General features: G+C 41.6%; 1 protein-coding gene across 5 annotated transcripts in view; it reads left to right on the forward strand.

The window, feature by feature from the left end:
• Positions 1 to 22,864, forward strand: part of LOC149148178 (guanylyl cyclase 1) — a 396,584-nt gene that overhangs the window by 11,003 nt on the left and 362,717 nt on the right. The window contains exons 1-2 of one of the 5 annotated variants that reach the window (XM_089445747.1): positions 15,998 to 16,429; positions 16,567 to 16,601. The exons of 1 other annotated variant lie outside the window; for it this stretch is intronic. The gene's annotated coding sequence lies outside the window, so the exon portion shown is untranslated. Of the gene's footprint in view, positions 1 to 15,996; positions 16,430 to 16,566; positions 16,602 to 22,864 lie in introns of those variants that run through there. 3 more of the 5 variants (XM_089445748.1, XM_089445744.1, XM_089445746.1) reach the window with 3 other exon arrangements.

Genomic DNA, 22,864 nt, shown 5'->3' on the forward strand with positions numbered 1-22,864 from the left:
ACCACTCTGAAAAACTCGAAAATGTTTCTATGAACTAGGCCATATCCAATCACTTATGCGATTATCATAACTTCTTTCTGTAACTAAATATATCCGTTTAAGAAAACTGAGTCTTGTACGAAAGTCCCCAACTACTTCACAAACTTAATAATTTTTTAACCGGTAACCAACTAAACAGGCCAATGACATTTTCAACAAATCTTGAAACTCTTTCCATATAAATCTTTTTTCTTCGAGGTGTGAAAGCAATATTCACTTGAACATTGCCCTAGTTTAAAAAATTTACAGTTAGAAAATGAAATCCATTGGAACGTACTGAAAATAATTGAAACGCGGTAACTATTTAACTATGAGAGAATGCAGACGAATCATTAAAGGATTTAGTTGAAGACTTGTCAAGTTGCGAAGTGGACTGAGAGATCTCGCAGTCAACTGTAATCCGAGACATTGTTCCATTTCGTACTGTGAGATTATCCATTTAGATCCAGGAATTCCTCAAATCATAATTGGTCTACTCTCCGCGGTGAGTCACTCCTGTAGATCTGTTATTCTTTTTAAAGGAAATCTGAATTATGTGTTTTAGGTTTTGTATTTGTTTGAATGGGCGTGGCAGAATAGAATATTTTTTTTTTCAGTAGGAAAAAATCATCATATTAATATATTGTGGAATATATGAATCATGTTACATTGAGATACATTGAGATCGAAATATCTCGTAGAATGAGGATATAAGGCGCCGGAAGGACGCATTCGGAGATGCATCAAACAGCATCAGTCATACAATAACAGCATCAGGGAAATGTTCGAAAGATTATATGGAAAAAACAGCAGTATCTGAGACATGTGTCAGCAGCAATCAAAATGTACAGCATATAAACATCATTCGGAGATGCACCAAACAGCGTCAGGCAGACATAAAACAGCGTTCAGGAATATGATCGAAAAATAAAGAACAGCAGCACCTGAGGCATCTGTCAGCAATATTGAAGAAGTATAGCATATAAACATCATTTGAGAAATGTTCCAAAATTTTCTTTGAGGATGAGCGGCAGCCTGTAGACAACAAAACAAGTGATTTTGTAGCAGACATGTGAGGAGAATAGCACAGAGAGCAGCCCGTGCGCAGTGTAGCTACCGCCAAGGGATCCTTATTGTGCTGAAGAGGATAAGGAGCCCGAGATGAGAGGAATGATGGAGCGCAAAGGCAGGCAGGAGGCCTGAAAGATGCGCCGATTCCTCCATAACCAAATATTCCAGCAAGAGAGGCAGAAGAGTGCCTGATGGTCCGAGCTTTGGTTTGCCCACCATATAAATGCATCCTGGGTGGATGAGAAGTGTGAGAGTGGGAAGCTGTGGAGAGTGGAGAGATCCTGCCAAATATCAAGAACAGCAGAGCAATGAAAAAACATGTGGAGGTTAGTTTCATTGTCCTGAAGACAAAAAACACAACGACCAGGACCGTTCCAGCCCTTTCGTTGTAAAACATCCCAGGAGAGGTTTTTATCATTGAATAGCAGCCAGGAGAAGAGAATGACTTTGAGGGGGCATGGGGCCTTCCAATACTTGACAGGAAATATGGAAGGAAGGGGAGGGAGGTCGTTCATGATGGAAGAGTAAATTTTTTTGACAGTGATGAGATGGATGGTAGAGTCGGTAGACCAAATAAGAGAGTCCTTTGTCCCATGCTGGAGAATCCCCTGATGGGAGAAATGAGAGATGAAGGATGTCCAATGAGTAAGGAGGTGCGGCGGGATAGCAAGCATGGTGGCGGGCTTCCAGACCGGCTGTAAGGATGACCAGGAGTCGATGAGGGTGCTCCAAGTGAAAAAACCCCTTGAGTGAAAAAAGGAGAGAAGGGGGGGGGGGATCATAGACTCAAAATTGTAGAGGGTGGGGTCTATGCCAATGAGAATAGAGGAGCCCGTGTATAGAGACCATTTAAGATGATTCCTATAAAAAGGATGAATTTTTTTAAAACTGTTCCATATTGGGGATCCTCTTTGGATGCCAAGAGTAGGTCGATGTAGCCAGTGCGCCAGGGGGCGTCCTCTGAGATACTTTTGTTGAATCAAGAGACTCCACGGGCTGTCCCCAAAAAAGCCTCTGTGAAGGGACTTGCATATAAGAGCCTTGCCGAAGAGGTGCATGTCAAGGAGGCCCCAACCTCCATTCTTCTTTGGGCGAGAAATGGAGCCCAGCTTAACCAGATGGAGTTTAATAGGGGAGGATCGACCACTCCACAGAAAAATAGCAGAGATGGAATTGAATTGATTGATGACAGAGGTGGGGAGGAGAAAGAGATGGCGCCAGTAAATAGAGAGTTGTGAGAGGACAGACTGTACCAAAATGAAACGACCAGCTAGTGAGAGAAGACGCATTTCCCAGCGGGAGATTTTGAGAAGGAAGCGTTCGGTCAGCCATGCCCAGTCGAGGCGTTGGTATCCCATAGCTTTGAGACGAAACCCCAGGTAGGTGAAGCCATCCTTAATGAGGGCATCTTTGATTCCGAAACGCTCTGCTATCCATAGAGACATAGCAGGGTCGGAGCTGTTATGGAATAAGACCGATTTACTGCTATTTATCGAGAGACCAGTGGCAGCTTGGAACCTGTAGAAGAGCATGTAGAGAAAAATCCAGGAAGACTTGCATAGCATGGCAAAGAGGAGGACGTCGTCGACAAAGAAGTTATGAGAGAGGGCGATGTTCCTACAGATGCGGACCGGCTTGCATCTACCGTCAGTCACAGCAAGGTTGATGTGGGAACTGAGGCAATTCATGACCAAAATGAACAGGAGCGGGGAGAGAGGGCATCCCTGTCGCAGCCCTCTCTCTGCATGGAAGAAAGAAGTAGGAACCCCATTGATGATGACTGAATACTGGACCGATTCCACGCATGCCATGATCCATTTAATAGCCTGTGGCCTTAAGCCAATTTTGGCGAGAAGAATGTGGAGAAAACTCCAATTGACACAATCAAACGCTTTTTTAAGGTCGATCTTGAGGGCGGCAGCGTTGATATTCCTACTGCAGATGGAATGTATGCATTCCTGGGCCATGGCGACGGCATCCATAATGAGCCGGTCTTTGAGAAATGCATGCTGTTCTTTTGATATAAATGAGTTTAATACCTTCTTTAATCTATCAGCGATAATTTTTGAGATGATCTTGTACAGGGTGTTGCAGAGAGAGATCGGTCGATAATCGCCAAATGTGGAGGGTCGATCAGATTTTGGAATTAAAGCAATGAAAGTGGCCAGAAGTGCACTGTTGATGTGTCCCGAGAGGCGAGACATGTCGACCATGCAGAGAAGATCTTTTTTGAAGAGATCAAAAAAGTGGGAGAAGAATTCAACCGGCCATCCATCAGGGCCGGGACTCTTGTCCTTACCAAATGATTTTATGGAAGCTAACAGTTCCTCCTCCGTGACGGATCTGAAAAATACATCGTTTGCCTGCTCATCGAACATTGTGGGAAGATTCTCAACCGCCCATAAAGAGTCAGATATGTCATTATGTTGTCTGGAGTATTGAAGCCTAAAAAATCGGGTGGCCTCCGCAGCTATATCCTGGTGAGAGGAGAAGCTTTGACCATAACCGTTTTCAATCTCCCATATGGAGTTTTTTATTCGACGACCATTTGCATGGGAATGGAAGAAGCGGGTATTCCCGTCCCCAAGTTTGAGCCAGGTGGCGCGGCTTTTAAGTCGCCAGGATGCCTCTTCTTTTAGCAAAAGGTCGTGTTTTTTCTTTTGTAGAGAGCATAGGGTCGATGCCGTAGCCACAGTTCTGCCGCGTGAGGGGATGGAGGAAGCGATGTCTTCAATTTCCGTGTTAATGGCGATCAGCTCTTGTGAGTCTTTAATTTTCTGTGAGAGCTGCCACGATTTTGTTTTGCCTCTGAGAAGATTAACCTTATCCCGAAAGGTGAGGAGGAAGGCATCTTGAGAATTGTTAATATTCTCCCAACATTGCTTTATATATTCATTGAATGAATCATCCTGGAGGTGTATGGAGTTAAATTTGAAAGAGTATCCCATCCTACGGGCGTCCTCAGCCCATTCAAGAAAGATGGGCTTATGATCAGAAGTAAGCTCCCATCCAGATTTGGCGCATGGCATCCCCCATTGTTGGATAACATTTGCATGCAAGAGAAAACGGTCCAATCTTTTCGCTATAAAAGCAGAATCCAGCCGACCATTGTCCCATGTGGGGGCCAAAACCGCCGGGCAGATATCAATAAGACTGCGATGAAAGAACTCCCTTCTCATCCTAGCCGCCATACTGTCGATAGGAAGGCCGTTGCCCCAGCATTCTTCAGCGCTTAGTGTGAAGTTGAAATCTCCAGCAACAAGAAGCGAGCTGATATCCATAATTCCAGAGGAGAAAATGGAGTCCCAGAAAGAGGACCTGTGACTGAAAGGGGCGTAAATATTCAGCATCTTTATAGGTGTCGGCCTCCCCCTGATAGAAGCCGAGAGTAGAATACCTGCAGAGCATTTGAAAGCCGTGGCTTTAATAACAGTCGGATCCCACATGGAGACCAAACCACCCGAGAGACCGTCAGCATTGGTGGCGACCATGTGCCAAGAAGGGTACATCTTGCGGAAAAAAGCAATGGAAGCAGAGCTGGGGTGCATAGTTTCTTGAATGAAAATGATGGAAGGGCGAGCAGAGAGGAAGGTGCCCCTTAGAGCCAAGAATTTAGGGCCGGCTCCGAGGCCCCTAATATTGTAGGATATTAGGAAGGTCATTTGGACGATTGTCCAGCCGCGCCTGCTCTAAGGGGCTGTGAGGAAGGGGTTTCAAAAATGGGGACATCAACGAGGGGAAGGGATGATAAATCTAGATCTGAAGAGATGGTTCGTCCCTTATAGTGACGGCTCCCTCCCCGGGATTTTTTCCTAACGGTGATATTTCTGGCCGAATTGGGGCTAATACAAGGGAAGGATGGTTTATGAATGGTAAGAGGCTCCAAAATGGGAGGGTTGCAATTGAGGAGATGTTCAATATCACTGTCTAGGTGGTTGACAGGGGATTCGGATGGGGAGTTTTGGGGGGACGGGGTTAGGTGAATGGCTTTCCCTTTTAGGGAGGCGGAGGGAGGGGACGGGGAGGAGGAAATAGTAATGGGATGGGAGCCAACCACGAAGTCTGAGACATTCATGGTTGGAGGGACAGAAACCGGGCCTTCTTCGTACTGTTCTGTAACTGGAGAGCTGCAAAAATTTTCCCTCGAGTTGATAGGAGACGAAGGGGTCGCCTCTGACATGGGAGTGCTTCTGAAACCTGTGAGAACAGGCGAATCTGGGTTGGAAGGTGCCTCTTCATGTGTACCCTTGTATTCTTTGGATTGAAAGGAAAAATTCTCCTCGAGAGGGGCCTCTTTTTCTGAGGGGGAGATGGACCCCTCATGTTTCTTGATGACCCGCGAAGGGGGGCAGCGTCTGCGATGGCGGAAGTGGCAATCTTTGACAAGATGACCTGTGCGGTGGCAGGCAGAACAGCGGAAAGGAATGCCCCAGTAATCTAGCCTTTGAATGATGTTATCCCCGTCCCAATTGATTTCAATTTGGTCCGGATAGCCTCCTTTAAACGGTCTGTCAATAAGGATCCATGCTATTCTCTTATCCTTTTCGCCACGAACCCAGGGATCAACATATATGAATTTCCCAATGGCACCTCCAATGGTGGCTAGAATCTCTGGCGTCCACAGATGCAGGGGGAGGTTCGGCAATTTGACCCAAATCATGCTGTGGGTGGGAGTGTTCCTTAGAGGATCAAATCCAAGGTACCATCTGGAGAGAGGAAGAAAACTGCGGCCCGAGACCCAAGGCCGGTTCAAAATTAGTTCCAGATCTTCCTCATTTTGGAAATGGAAGGAAAACCAGTCCTTCATAAGCCTTGAAATGACTGGGGAGTATCCGATAATGGGGGCCCAGGATTTAGAGATCCAATTCCTCATTTGGGCTTCCTCAAGCTCAGGAAAATACCACTTCCCCACAAGGGCATACCTTTGTAGACTTTCTATTCGGTCTACGAGAGTCGGACCTGAGACTGTAACAGACGGTTGTGGAACCGTTTTAACCGGGCGCTTTTGTCGACCCTTTGGGAGACGGGAGGTTCCCAAGGGGGGAGGGTCCCGCAATTCAGGCGGCAAGTAGTCGGACAGCGTGGAGAGCCACCTTGGATTGTGCTTGGACATATTGTGTGCATTCTCGGAGCGAATTGCCGCAGCAAATAATTCCTTGGTAGCTGGGGAGTCACTATCAGTGGCCATCCCGAGACAAAAGAAGACAGAGGAATAGATGTAGAATCGCTGAATAAGGATATGCCGTACCTTTGAATGAGCCAAAAGAAGGATCCCCCGTACAGAGGGAGGATCATAAGGGAAAAAGTGCGATCTAGAAAGGGATTTTATGTAGGAAGGTGACGGGAGGCTGCCGCCATATTGACATTCTGCAAGGAAAAGGTGACAGAGGGCAATTAAGAAGTCTGATGAGGAGTTATGGAGGATCACCGGAAAGAGGATTTGAATGAGAGAAACCGGGAGGATGATCGGAAAGAATTCCGAGAGAACGGAAAGAATTCCGAGAGGGAGGACGGGAGCCCCCTCGTCGGGGAGGAGAATCGAAACGCAGATCAGGAGTTGCAGTCAATGCAGTAACAACAACAATGGCAGACACACCACCAATTACAAAACCGAATACGACAGTCCCGACATGGTTTATAGATATAAAACGAGGACCAGAATCTGCTAAAAGGAGAGCATAAACACCACCACATTGAGCAGAAACCAAAGAAATAACAGGGGTGTCTTATGAGAAGGCCATGAAAAGTTAGTCCGAAAATAGCATAGACAGTATCCTTAAAACACTGATTGCATTAATCTGAATAAAGAACTAAATAAGCGGAGGCATGTCCTTAAAACACAGATTACAGTAGTCTGTATATTGTGCTTTAAAATTCCTAGATTATTGAGAAGTATATGCGTAAAACACCCACAGACAGCTAAAAAGAAAATGCATACAGAGATGCGAAGCTAATCTGTAATACTATCAGTCGAATGGAAACTGTTTTTTGAGAGAAAACATACCTGAGAGGAGCCGCAGGGCGCGAGGAGCCGGGAGCCATGAAACAGACAGAGAAAAGGCAGAGTAGCAGAGGTCGTGAGGGCCTCCGGCCCTCGAGGCCGGGGGGAGGAAACCAAATGATTCAAAACTTGCGGGCTTAAAAAGGAGAGGCTTGCATGCAGCTTAAACTATGGAGGAGCCACGTACCCATCAGCTGGAAACGCGGCCATACATGTTCCGGAAGCTAAGGAGCTGTAGGCGTATAGCGAGAGTGGGTTGCCCAGCCGGGAGCACGTGGAGAGAGTTAGGACTGGACCAGTAGGCTCCTCAGCTAGTAGGAGTGAGCCATAGATAGCTCAGAACGCGTGTAGCTGAGGAGGACGCAAAGAGCATGAACATCCGGAATCTGCAGAGTGTCGCCAAGCTATTGGCTGAAGGGGCGGTGGAATGTCTGTAATGGACTCCCAGTGAAGAAGCTCCAGGCGCGCGCTCCTCCCAGATTCACTCCTCTCACGGAAGTTCGTGGCAGAATAGAATATATGTGGTTTGTGTCTGATTTTTTTTGTTTTGGTGAAGTAACTGCACAGATATGCATTGGAAGAAGATCAATTATTATTGGAAGTGCGTTTCGCTCCTGTAGATCTGTTATTCTTTTCCAGATGTTTTCCAGTATGCACCAAAACAACCATCTGGATTTTGCTGGCCCTTTTAATTTCCAAAGGTGTTTCCACCACGAACAGCTATCATGTGATTCCTTTGAAGCAATTTTATATAACTAACCAGCTTTAGGGGTATATAATCCCAGTTTTGAAGGGGCACATACGAATGTTGGTGGATGATAAAATCCTGATATAGTTGGCCCAAGTATCGTGCCAATGTAATGGTAGTTGCAGCTCCGCAGCAGTGAGCCAATGTTGTCCCCAAATGTCGGATTGCTCTGGATCCCAATTTGATATAAGTATTAAATCCTAAGAGATGTGAGATGGGAGACCAGCTCCGGTGGAAGAATGTGATTGTCTCCACATCTAGAACAAGGGTCGATGCCAATCCTGACTTGTTTCCTAGATCCAATGCGCTAAGCCAGACCAAATGCGATGACAAGGAAGGACTTTAAAACAAATTTCCAGATGGTAGATATATTTGATCGTTGTTTGTTTGGTAGTGGAATCCAGTCTGAAATTGTTAGAGGGTATATATATATATTTGTGCTGAATCACGTTGTTCCACAATATCTGAGTAGCCGCCATCCAACTTTGGTTAGCTTGGGAGAAAGAGTAAAGATATTTTAAACCCAAGCCTCCCCAAGATTTATATAGGGCAATTATGTCCCATCTAACCCATGCAAAGGTGCGCCCTTCCTGTTTCCCGCGCTAGAGGTATCCGCAGCAAGACTTCTAAATAAGATTGAGTATTCCTTTAGGGATCCATGAGAGTGACATCCAAAAGACATGAGTGGTTTTAATCTACAACCCTGCCAATTTTAGACAACCACCACTTATGACACCACAATTTGTTTTTCTTTTCTATTTTGGCTACAAATCACATCTAGTCTTTTTTTAGGTAGTCATTTGGCTTTAGCTGAAAACCCAAATATCTCATCCCCTCCTCGAGGGGCAGAACTTGGAAAGGAAAAAAATGACGAGCATGTGTAATTTCCAATTCCCAACAGTTACAACATGTAATAGTAGATTTATGCTGATTTGGGGACATACCTGTAGCAACGTAGAAGATTTGGAGGATCGATTGGAGTTGGTTGATGTCGCTACATGTTCCATCCAAGAAGATCAAGACATCATCAACGAACAAAAGGTGTGAGAGGATTGTAGTGTTGCCAATGTGAATGCCTTTGAGAGTGTCATGAGAGATTGTTCTATGGATTAGTCTGCTCAATCCTTCAGTAATTAGCAAGAATAGTAGGGGAGACAACATAAAACCCTGTCCGAGTCCTCTTTTAGCATGGAAGTAAGGTGATGCAACACCATTGATTAATACTACAAAAGAGGCGGATGTGATACAACACATGATCCACTTGATAAAGGAGTTGTGAAAGCCCAGATGGGTGAGAATCAATCTGATATAGAGCCAACTGACTCTGTCAAATGCTTTAGAGAGATCAATTTTGAGGATTATGCCCTTTAATCTCATGGTTTTGATGTTGTGAAGCCCTTCTTATGCAATGCCAATGGCTTCATGGATTTGTCAATCTTCAAGGAAAGAAAATTACTCCAAGGATATACGGTGGGAAAAAATAGGACAAAGCTTGTTGGCAATTATTTTAGTAATGATCTTATAGATGACGTTGCAAAGGGAGATCGATCGATAGTCATTGAAAGAGGATGGGGAATCAGTTTTTTGTATCAACACTATGAAGGTAGTGTTGAAAGCATGGTACATCTGTCTTGAAGTGCGACATTCCTCAACAACACTTAGAAGATCATGACCGATAAGTTCAAAAAAGTTGAGGAAGAATTCAATTGTTCATCCATCAGGTCCGGAAATCTTAGCCTTTTTAAACCAATGTATAATTGATTCTAATTCTGCAGATGTTACAAGGAGTTGAAGTTCTGCATTGTCTTCTTCCAAGGCAAAACCTGGGAAGGCCTATGTTGTTTGCATGATTTCCCCCAGAGAGGCATGACGAGGAGCAGAAAATAGGGACTTGATGTGTTGTACACCTAGTCTGGCTAAGTCCTTAAAATTTGAAGCAGAGTTACCAACATCATCTTTGAGAGACCAGATGGTATTTTAAGCACGCGTGGCCTTTGCGTATTGGTGAAAGTTTTTTGTGTCATCATCCGCAGCCTGTAACCAGATAACTCTGCTCTTTAATCTCCATGTTTTTCCCCTCGCTTCCAACAGTCATCTCTTCTATTTTTCAAGTTGGATTACATGGAATTTAGGTTCATGTGTATGATATCCCCATCAAGTTGGTCCAAGTTTTCAAGTTCAGATTCAATCGATTTTAGGGCTTTCTCATCTCTCTGTTGTTTCCCTTTGAGTCATGCGAGGTTTTTACTTTTAATGTTGCACAAGTTCTCACTGAATTGTGAGGCCATTGATCTTTGATTTGTAAGATCACACTTCCTCCAGTTGTCATTCACTATACTTTGAAATTCCTCCTCCTTGATCCATGTTGAATTGAATTTGAATTGGGCTCTGGGTTTGTCGAATTGTCCATCTAATTGGAGGTATATAGGATGGTGGTCTGATTGTCCTCCTGAGCCGACCCATTGCTTGAATTGTGAGAGGTGTTCCAGGAGGGATTCCTTGATCATAAAATAATCTCTATTCTTCAAGCAATGGTGTCCTCTCCAATGCATCGGTTTCTCCAAGTTGGAAGGAGCTTTTCCATGTCAATGTCGATAAGATTATGCGAGTCAATAAGGCGCAAGAAAAAATGTGATAGTGAGTCCTCCTGTGCATGATGGCCCCAACATTTTGCGTTGCCCATGGAGAAATTGAAATCGCCTCCAATGATGAGGTTGTCCGAGGTCATGAAGGATTGATTCATCAGTGTATTCCAAAAGATAGCACGATTGTGACATGACCCATATATGTTAATAATTCTAAGTGGCACCCTGAGTTCCTCAGAGAAAATATCATCTGCAAGGTAGTTGGGATGACCCCATATATTAGATAATTTCATAGTCTTGGTGTTGAATCCGAGAGAGATGCCCCCAAACCGGCCTTGCGCACTAATGGCATGAAAGATCCAACCCTTAAATAATGAAGACAATAGGTGTTCTACCTCCAGCCAGGATCCAAATGTTTCTTGTAGAAAAATGATGTTAAGATAGTATGATAAATTCAACTGTTTTAGGGCTAGATTTTTAGAGGGGCTAGCTAAGCCTTGGCAATTGAAAGATAAACACTTCATAGGGGAACCGTAGATGGGGCATGGGTTGCTCTAAGGACCCCTTAAAGAGATAGATGACGACCAACGACAATGTCCAGACTAGCTTGGTTCATAGCCTTTGAGATATGAGACTTTCACCCACGGGTGATTTTGGGCAGTTTTGATGGGGATAGAGGGCCCATACTAGTGTCGTGGCTAGAGAGGGAAAATGGCCCAGTGGATGAACAAGTCGAAGATTAGAGAAAGTTACAATGTCCCATACTAGAAGTGGAGGTGGAATCACCTTGTGATAGAAGGGTAGGGGAGGGAATCAAGCAACACACACGGAGGGATATCGTCGAACAAGTTAAATTCATCATATGTATTGTCGATGAGAGAGTTCCCAAAGAAGAGACATAAGATACAATTAGAACGGTGGAATTTGAAAGAAAGCAGGAAGTATGAGGAGGGGGGAGGGATGAAATACTCGAAGGAGTTGAAGAAGCTGATTGATGAGGCCTCGATGTTGCCCCCGATCTTTGCCTCCCATCCATGGTGGAGTGAGTGGCCTCCTTGGCTGCTGAGCCTACATGTGTAGCGGGGTTTGGTGAGCTGGTATGTGAGGTTCCGATGCAGGGGCTGATGAAGGAGGTGGATCACTTGCTTCCTGCTACCTCTAAAGAAGTGGACAATATTTGTATACATGTCCAACCTGATGACACTGACAACATCGAAAGGATACTCCCTCATAATCCAGTATTTGATTTATGAAAAACCCCTACAATGTAGAATCAACTCCTCCACTAGATCCTCCCTAGTGTCCATGAAGACTAAAATGTGCGCACAGGTCATCCAACCAAATTCTAGGTAAGATCTGTCATGTTCCAAATATTGACCAAGATTTTCCCCAATCAATTGAAATACATCCTCAATCCATAGTTGTAGTGGAAATCCCGGCAGACGGACCCATATAGGGCCAGCACCCAATTGTTCATGTTCCAGGGTGAACAGTGGAGATTTGGCACTTGTTGTGGCATAAATAACTCACTAATTTTCTGGTCTACTTATTGTTGTAACAAGTTAAATCAGATCAGATATAACTCTGAACATTGCATCTTAAAGTGGGCTAAAACTCATCATTTACATCAAGCAAAGTGTTGGACATCTCATTGAGCATCTTTGGCTATCATAGACTTGTTATTTCTTAGGTCTATATTGATTTACTTAATGTTGTTATAATCTCGTCACAAGTGTCTTTTTCATAGTAGTTTGTTGTTGTTAAGCCCTAATATTTGATTATCTTGAGTTAGATTTGAGAATTCGTTAACTTGGCACTTCAAACACTCAAACATCTAAGTTCTAATCTTGTTGATTTGGGCATTAGAGATCCAATTGGAATTGTGATAAGATTATCTTGAGTAATTGTGATTGTCATCTTGAATCATTGGCTATTTGTTAAGTGGATAATTTTCTCTAAGTTCTTGTTATCAATTGGTGTTGAACATTAGGACTTGTATCATTAAGCAATTGTTCTTTTTTAAGATTGTTTTTCAATACATTGTTAAGTACTCTTACCATAAATTAATCAACATTAAGTACTTAAATAATATAAACAATCTTAAACTAAGAAACTCACTCATAATCTTGCATTTCATGCTAAGTGTAGTTGCATTAATAACTTACCTCCAAGTATAAGCTTGGTTGATATACTCTTATGACTACCCTCTCTCATCTAGCTTAAGGGATTCAATCCTTACTAGTGGCTAACACAGTGACCTTGCAGTCGTCAGAGCCATAGTCTCCACAGCGGCGGAGGCACTTGGTCGTTGGAACACATGGGGAGGTATTGCTAATCAATCCTTTGCTTGCTTCTTGTTGGCTTCCATCTCAAAACCTACTTTGAAGATTGTTTCTCAAAACAATTAAGGGAAAGGTTCTATCTAGATTAGGCATCTAATCTAAAATTAACCAAGATCCTTGCATCACACTTAGGTAGGAGTTGCATATCATATAGGTTAGTAAATCATATCAGCAATGATTTTCCATCCAGTTACTTGGTCATAATTTATAATAAATAAGAACTTTTTACTCCATAAGGCACTGGTCTCAATTCTAAATCTAATCAAATCCTTAATCTTGCTAATTTTTCACCAAGTAGCTAGGCCACTCAATTGTGTCTCTTGGGCAAGTTGGTTCCCAACTTTCTTTCCATCATCTCATTTCCATAGGGACTACCCCCCATACTCTGTTGTTGGGAGACAACTAGAACAGAATGGGTGGGGATCAGAGTGACAACCCCCAACTTTAGCTGTTGTCGCGGTGTCTGTACAATTCGAGCGACAACATGCCCAACCTAGATGAGAATGATTATGAGAAATAATGATTAACTGGGTTGATTTAAAAGAGATTACATGAAAATCGATCTCATGCATACTTGACACTTGTCGACGAGGGAATGAGTTAGTTAAGAGAAGAGAAGTGGTCTCCTATTTTCTAGGAGTGTGCCAACATGCAAGAAGAAAGTGCATGCATGAGTTCTAGAAGGACACATGTCTTCGTGTCAAAGGAATGCGCTCAAGGAGGGAATACTTGCTAAGCAAGTAAGAGTACGCTCAACGTAAAAGCAAGTCTTTGTCATCTTGAAGTGTGCTTTTGCCTTAAAAGTTTTTTTTCCTGCTTTTGTGGCGAATAAGGCTATTTTCTAAGTCAAGAAAAGCTACGAGTTCGCCTAACCGTGGGCAAGATAACACAAGTGCTTTTAAAGGTTAGGTGATGACACTTAGAAAACATTGACTTAGGAGGATAAAACACTTGAGAAAACATAACAATGACAAATCAAACAATGTGACGACACTAAGTAGCTTGGAACAACAGTTCAGGTAGGCTCCAAAATTGAGTTAGGCAAAAAATTTGGAGGGTTCTTGTCGCAACGAGAATAGGAACAAAGATGTGCAAAACTGAAACCTGTGCAAAACTAAAGTATGTGTAGAAGTGCATACATCAAAGGTTAAGTTCCAATACTCCGCACAAGATAAGCCCAAAAGCAAATATTGAATCTACAATCGTATCGAAAAAGGTGGCCTAGATATCTAGACTTGGGTGTAATGATTTCTCTAGTCATAGAGTTCATTTTTACGTTACGTGGAGAGAAATGAAGACGACCTCACCTAGCAAATTGGAGAGTTAAGAACACAGACATGTGTTGAACTAAAATATGTGCAGAACAAACATGTGTGGGACTAAAGTTTGTGCGCAAGTGCAAAGATAAAACAAAAAGCTACAAGGTGAGCCCAAAAGGAAATATTGAATATATAATCATATTGCAAAAATGACCCAGATATATAGACTTAGGACTAATGATTTCTCTAGTTGTATTATTATTATTATTTATTATTTATTTTTTTTTGCATTAAATGGAGAGAAGTCCTTCGCCTAATAAATTGGAGAGTTAAGAAAAGACATGTACAAAACTAAAATATGTGTGAAACAAATACGTGCAAAACTAAATTTTGTGCGCAAGTGCGAAGATAAAATGGTAAGTTCCACTACTCCACACAAGGTGAGCCCAAAACAAAATATTGAATATAATCGTATTTAAAAAAATGACCGAGATATCTGGACTTAGGTCTAATGATCTCTCTAGTTGTAGAATTGTTTTTTGTGTTACATGGAGAGAAATAAAGCTACTTCGATACATGGAACACAAATATAGAGCCCAAAGTAGCTACACTTGGCTGCATTTGAAAAATAATAAAGTCGTCGTAAATAAATTAACAACAACCAATAAATGATTATCTTCTTTGCAATAACAAAATAATTCACAATTTTTACATGCCTAATATTCATCCTTACATTTTTTATTGCAATACTTTCTATTCATTCATTTTTGTCTTTCTTAACATTATTATCATAATTCTATTACTAAATGTGGCCTATATACATCAATAAGTGTTAATTGCAATGTGACAGTGCCCTAGGGTGCCACCCGGTGCCAACGTCGACTTTGAGACTACATCAACACATGTCTCATTCCGTGCCATGAACTCATAATGCATCGTTTAAAATTGCTGAGGGCCTCAGACTAAGAGCCACAAATCATGGATTTCTATGTCATTTAACAAAAATATTCACGTCTTGTCTCTTTTCCTCGTAACTTTTTATTTCTCAAAGCCTTAAGTGGTGGCCATGAGTTTTGTATGGGAAACTCAAAATTGACCTCATGATATATGAGAAAGGTTCATTGGTCCTCCTTTCACTTGGAAAAAACACAACCTTAATATTCTTTATATGATCAAGCATTTTTTGAGCAATTTAACCTTTGGTTCAAGTGTATTTTTGTTTTATAACATCTTATTTGTCCTATAGTGACAAATACAAATATAACATGTAAAATTTTGATTTCCTAAAATTCCAAACCAATTTATTAGAATTACACCCTGACAAATTGTCACTCACTTTGAATCTCTTTATAAATGTAAGAAATTAAGATATTCTTTTAAAGTGATAATCTAAGAATCACTTGCTTTATTAACATATACAATAAAAAAAACTACTTAATTCAATAAAACAAAACAACCAATAAACTAAATATAAAATAAGAGTTCCACTTCAATTATAATAATGATGAGTTGCCCAAAAAAGTTAGAAAATGTTTCCCATTAACCTCTAAAAGTTAAGCTATATCATGGGACCAAACTTAAATGAATAGAAATTAAACTATATCATGGGACTAAACTTAAATAGATAGAATGAATAGATCCCCATAAAATAATTTCATACACCCAATTCAAAATATTATTTGATATTAACATTTATAAATTAGTATTTTTACTTTTATTTTATTTTTAATTATGAAAACATCATAAAAATGAATAAAATTTTAAATTATATCTATGTCACAAATAATAACGTCATATACTTAAAAACTTTCAATAAATATAATTCGAAATAAAATTGTTGCAAATTGCTAACCGATCAAATCATCCTTGATTTTCAACCACTCTGAAAAACTCGAAAATGTTTCTATGAACTAGGCCATATCCAATCACTTATGCGATTATCATAACTTCTTTCTGTAACTAAATATATCCGTTTAAGAAAACTGAGTCTTGTACGAAAGTCCCCAACTACTTCACAAACTAAATAATTTTTTAACCGGTAACCAACTAAACAGGCCAATGACATTTTCAACAAATCGTGAAACTCTTTCCATATAAATGTTTTTTCTTCGAGGTGTTAAAGCAATATTCACTTGAACATTGCCCTAGTTTAAAAGAATTACAGTTAGAAGATGAAATCCATTGGAACGTACTGGAAATAATTGAAACGCGGGTAACTCGAACATTTAACTATGAGAGAATGAAGACGAATCATTAAAGGATTTGGTTAAAGACTTGTCAAGTTGTGAAGTGGACTGAGAGATCTCGCAGTCAACTGTAATCCGAGACATTGTTCCATTTCGTCCTGTGAGATTATCCATTTAGATCCAGGAATTCCTCTAATCACAATTGGTCTACTCTCCGAGGTGAGTCACTCCTATAGATCTGTTATTCTTTTTAAAGGAAATTTGAATTATGTGTTTTAGGTTTTGTATTTGTTTGAATGGGCGTGGCAGAATAGAATATATGTGGTTTGTGTCTGATTTTTTTTGTTTTGGTGAAGTGGGTGCACAGATATGCATTGGAAGAAGATCAATTGTGGGTTGGCTGTTCTCCAAAACATATATTTGCTTATGTTGGTATTAACAGAGCATGTTTTCGTAGTGAAAATAATCATGGGTTTTCCTATTTCTGTCTCTTATATGCAAACTCTATTTTGGGCCCGCTGGAGTAAAACCGGGAACCATGGGAAGCCAAGCTCCTGCGTTGATCGCGGGTCTTTTTCATTAAAATTGTGTACCAGTGTCCACTCTTTGTATTGGGGCATATATTCGCAATGATGATTTGATGTGTAAAGTCTTTACCTTATAGCTCAGTTGTATGCTGTATGGGTAAAGTACCTGTATGGCTGTGTTAAATGAGTTCCTGGTATCCCCACCTACTAAACCTTCATCAACGTGCTTGCTAATTGTCCAAAGAAATGGCGGCAGATTTGTTCAATAGAGTTTGGGACTTCTGCACTCGTATAACACCAGAGCCAGATGTACCTGCACTCCTTCCCATATATACTTGGCCAGCTATGGCATAGAGCAAATTTTCAGTTTAAGCTGGCAAAGCTGAAGGCTCAAATGAAACTCCATGCTTACCAGGCATCCATATTTGCACATTGGCTTGGGAGGTCTGCACTGGCCACTTATGCATTTTCGATCCTTGCAGTTCACCCACTTACAATTGGCTTATAGCATAAAGCTACCTATCTCCCAGTACCGTGCACTGATTTACATCAGGTGGAATAACCACTGAGGGTTTCAAGTAAAATTGGTTTCCTTTGGTTAGTGTGCTGTGGATTTGAAAATGTGGGTTGACAGTTGGCATTCAAGCCAACCACTAAGCTGCAAGCTGGACCTCTGTACCTGTTCAAAGAAAGATAAGCCTTGGCTTAAATCTATATTTATTATGGTCGAGACATCCCAACGAAGACTACAATAGGTTGTGTTCAATTCTCCTCCACCATTGTGCAGAGCCTCTTATTTGAATTTTACATTAAGCTGTTGGGGTTGATTGTGGCCACTTTTAAAAGGATATTTCTTTTCTCGCTCCCTCCTTTAGAGTTAGGGCCAAAAAGCTTGTAGCCTTGTAGCCTTATGAACTGAAAACACGAAGACTAGGCTAACATCCGAAGCTACAGAAGATACCTAATTGAAGACTACTTGAGAGTTCAGTGCCCTACAAGATGTTAGTTACCTAACTAGTTTTGGGCATGTTCTAATGAGATATATGAAATGTACTCATAATAGAAGGAATAAACAGGTGGATAAATATGTAATACCAGCGTGTAAACTGGTTTACATCAGAATCCTAGTTACATAGCCTTCACAACAGTGACAATCCTTCTCTACAAACAGTGGAAGTTTAACAGTAATCAAACCCTATTCAATCAGTCTGTCCACTAAACAACTTACAAGACTATCTGTGATTTAAATAAACTGCTTAGATAGGAACTGTTACTTCAGTTGTTATCGTAATGCCTTTCTCGAGCTTGCTGACTGGTCATTGTCCTTCTCTGTGATTATAATATTATATCGCCCTTCAAGTCTGGTACTGATATCCACTAGAGACCTCAGCTGTCTTGACTTGCGCTGTGCGGACTCAAATTCTTTGTAACCAGTGGGATTCAAAAATTGTTCCTTGCTTCCTCAAATGATTCGCGGCTACAACTGATTCATGGTAGCGTCCTTCAACAAGTCTCGCTGACTGGGACAGGGCCTCAGGAAGTTCAGAACTACCCTCGCTGTCTTCAAACTGCCTCAGGAATGGTTACAGTACTGTGTCGCTGCCTCAGGGAGTTTAATGCACTGCTCCGCTAATTAAAACAACTTCATGGAGGTAAATGGGCCGCAGGTGAGCCCTAGATTCCCTTCGCTCCCTTGACTGAGATGAGCTGCTCTTTTCTGGGCTTGAAACAGGATTCGGTGACCAATACTACCTTTTGCTGCCTCAGATTAACCATGGAAAACTCGTTGACCAATTTAATAACACAGGTAGTTGCTCCTTGGCCAGAACAGATCCGAATTACTCCTGGAAAACACACTGTCACAGGTAAGAGAGAAAAGGGGGACTTCGCTAGGGTGGGATCACCTCCACTGAAACTAGTCAAGAGAAAAAAAAAGGGTCTTAAAACCCTCAGAGACGCAGCTCAAAAATAATCCAATGATCAATCCAGTTTGATGATGAGAAAATGATCTCATCTCACTTATTTAATTTTTATGGATTTCTCATGGGGTCTTTTTTCCTCACTCTAATGTGAGGGGTTGCAAGTGCAACCCCCAATTTGGGCTTTTTTGCCCCAGCTACCCAAAACTTACCCAATGTTGCCCCAAAACACTAGATAATGGTTTCCCCCTTTATCAATGACTATAGCCTATGGGGCTGGATAGGTTATTTCGTCCACCCTTGGGCAATTAATCCATAGGGGACATTACACCAAACCCCTTTGATAGCCTGCAAAGGTATGCCTGCTGCATTGCAAAGGGTAGGTCTTCTTTTGTTGAGTGGTTGCATATTTTTACTGGGCTCTTTCCTCTATGGCCATGGATTTATGGCTTATAGGGGTTGAGGGCCCTGGTGCCACTCAAGATCCTCTTAGAACATCGAGCATCTCAAGAAAAAGGTTAAGTTGAAACCTGCCCCTCCCTCCCCTAGCTAGGAACCTTGTGTCAGCAAGCATTGGTGTGCTAGTTTATTGCTATCTGGCAGTCTGATCCAAAATGGATCCTAAAAACCTCTAAGTCTTCATATACTTAACTATCGGAAACACTATCGCAATGGAAAACAGTGAAAGAAAGGCGGAAAATAGAGCTAAGCAAAGGTGGAAGTGATGCTGCACAGGAGCTGTCGGATCAGATCGATCAACGGTCCAGATCTAATCGGCATATCGCAATTGGCGAAGGCTAGTGGGAGATATCAGAGGCATCCATTAGAAAATTGCGACAGCGATCAACGCAAGTCAACGAGGATCGTCGATCAAGCGCGCAGATCAACGGTCCAGATTTACTTGCAATATCGCATCGCTAAAAACACAAGGAGGACTAACCACGGCCTAAGGACTATGTGATATGCGATTGTGAAATATCGCATCGCAATATCGCATCGCGGCGATACAAAGGAGCGGGGCTGATACAAATGCGACTTGCAATAGCTGGACCCGACGGGTTTTATAAACACGACTCTATAAGTTTTGAGTTCCGATATAAAGGGATTTGTCAGGCTTTTTTGTGTATTAGCGCATTTCCATATAAAAACCGAAATACAAAGGAAAATGCCCCGAAGCAATAAAGCTGGACCCGAAAGGAATTATAGACGTAGTCTTATATTATTTGAGTTCTGTAATGAGCGGGATTTTGGGCGGGCCTCAGGTGGTAAGTGGTATTGGACGGGTTTCACCTGAACCCATCCACTGGCTAACACGTGGCTTGGTGCAGGAGAGAGAATACCGCCTTTTCAGGCGGGTAATCTCCGTGCACATAAGCCGCCCGAAATGAATATCAACCGTTGGATCGGAGATCACGTAGATCAACGGTGGGCTTGCGATAGCGACCAAAGGTGGATCCGATAGGATTATAGGGTGGATTTGATATTATTTGAAGTCTGATAGAATGCGTTTTGTCAGATTTTTCAGTGTTTTTAGTGTATTTCTTTGTGTAAACAGAGAAACATATTCCCAGGGATTTTAACCGTGCCAGTGGTCTTTTCCGTTTAAAAACAGGTGGCCACCATACCTGAAGGCGTTTTACAATGATTGTTTAACGCTCAGAGGGGATTTGAATGGACAGAGGCTGAGAGCCAGAGAGCCAAAAGGGGAGACGAACAGACAAGCGCCAATAGGCTTAAAAGCCAGTCAGTGGCAGAAACAAAGGAAGGCAGTTGCTAAGACAGAGAGAAAGCAGAAGACAGAGAGCAAGAGGGAGAGTCTGTGTACTCTTGTAGACTTGAGGATTTTCAAGTAAAGCCTTGTTGTTTTGTCATTGTTGTGTTGAGACTCGATTTGAGCTCACACTTGTAATAATCTGCTCTTGAAGACATAATAGAGAGGTCACCACTCAAAGCTGGACTAGGAGACGTAGCCAGTAAGTCTGGTGAACTCCTTGATTATTTGTTGTGTTGATGTGTGTGTCTGTTATGTTTTTCTAACTGCTCATTGTCTATATTATTCGCAATCTTTTCGATCCGTTGCATTAAGTAATATAGGCATTCCTGCACAGGAGTCTGTAACACCTTAATATTGTTTTTAAGATCTCATTTTCAGATCAAGTGGTATCAAAGCTTTTGGTTTTGGTTTTGTGAAGGTTAGACAAGCTTGTGCTGGATTTTGAATACTAACTAGGTCAAATCTCAATCTAGGGGAAGGAGAATTTGTTGAGGCTAATCCAGAGATTGGAAGAGTCTATTTTCAGAGGAGAATGGCAGAAGAAGCTCCATTGGAATCAAAATCTCAGTTCATGGACAATTTTATGGCCATGCGAGCCATGGTCGAAGAGATGTATCGGGAATTTAATAAGAGTCGAGGTGAAAGCACTTCAACACCCAAACCAGACAAAGGAGCAAAGGAACCTTCTCTATTTGCCCCTCTAGAGGGCAAAGGGAAAGGGGAAATGGGAAAGGGGAAATGCCTCCTCCCTCATCTCCTCCACCATCACCTTCATCATCCTCATCTCCTAGCCCTGATAAGAAAAAGAAGAAAACTTCTTTGATTAAATTAGATGTGAAGTTTGATTTGCCAATTTATGATGGAGAACTAAATGCAAAAAAGCTAGATAACTGGATAAGACAAATTGATGTATATTGCAGGGTGCAGAACATTGATTCAGAAAGGAGAAAGATTCAGCTGGCTAGCCTTCGACTTGGAGGAACTGCACTAGTGTGGTGGGAAGGCAAGACACAAGCTGATCTGCAAAGACATGGTAAAATCCTTTCTACCTGGAATGAATTTGTTTCTGCCATCAAAAAACAATTCTATCCTTTAGCTTATATGCAGCAGGCAATGATGAGTTGGCAAACTCTTCGCCAGTTAAAGGGTCAAAGTGTACAAAGTTATACTCAGGAATTTAGAAAAAGAGCTTTAACTCTAGGCATATCTCTAGACTCACCTGAAACTTTTTTGAAGTATATAGGTGGTCTGCATAACTATTTGAAGCATACCATTCTCATGTTTAATCCCACTAGCTTAGATGATGTATCAGTTCAGGTTACACATCTAGAAGCTAGAGGCAAGAATGTGAACCCAGAGGTTGGGGGATCATCTAAACACTCTGTAAGTAAGAACAAGGAAAAGAAGAAACTGAAATGGAAGAAGAGGAAAACAAACACTGTACAGAAGGACAAATCTTCATGTAATCATTGCAAGAAGGACGGACACGATGAGGCACAATGCTGGTCTTTGTATCCAGAGCTGAAACCTAAGAAGTTCGGTGGTAAGAAGAAAAAAACTGCTGCTGCTATTCAGAAAGACTTGGGGTCAGACTCAAGTGATGAAACAATAGTCACAGCCATAGGTATAAAAGGTAAAAATTCTGAAGCATCCACAAGTAATTCTACACAATCCATTGATAATGAAAATAATGAGAGGAAAATACATGAGCTTTTTCGTATTAGATTCATTTCCAAGCACCAAAAGATTGATACTTTATTTGATAGTGGATCACAAGTAAACTTGATTTCTGAAACAATTGTAAAGAAGTTGGGATTACTAACAAAACCTCACGAGAAGCCGTATCCATTAGGTTGGGTATGTGATAAAACAAAACTACAAGTAACAAGACAATGTAAACTTTTTTTTTTTGACAGAAACGGTTATAGAGTGATTATATTCATCTTGGCCTGAATGCCGAAAGTCTGATTACAATGAGGATGTCTAAATCCTGGTGCATCTCATTGGTGGAAGTGAGAATGCTACTGTAACTTGAGGTCTTCTTCCTAGCATGGGTTTCTATTGATTCTATATCCGAAATTTTTCCCCACTTGGAAATACAGACAAATTTTTTTAAGATCAAGCAGTAGAACATGGCGGTGCGCAGCTTATGGGATGGGTTCCCATGATTCTTCTCTGTCTTTCAGCTTGACCCCGGCAGAGAGGAGGGCTGCTTTATTTGCTTCTCTGTCCGCATCTTTATTGTGCGTTCTCAGCACATGATAATAATTCAGCTTCTGAAAAGCGTTTTCTAGGCCCTTAATTCTGAATATCAGCCTAGCTAGTTTAAGATCAGCAGTAGGGGAATTGGAGACCATTGCATTTATAATGATCTGGGAGTCTCCTATAACTATTGCTTCCTTTATGTTTAGCTCCTTTAGAGTCTTAAGACCTT

The sequence above is a fragment of the Pinus tabuliformis genome, chromosome 9 (assembly GCF_031772625.1).
Source record: "Pinus tabuliformis cultivar Carrire ecotype Pingquan chromosome 9, CPIR1, whole genome shotgun sequence".
In the NCBI taxonomy this organism is placed as follows: domain Eukaryota; kingdom Viridiplantae; phylum Streptophyta; class Pinopsida; order Pinales; family Pinaceae; genus Pinus; species Pinus tabuliformis.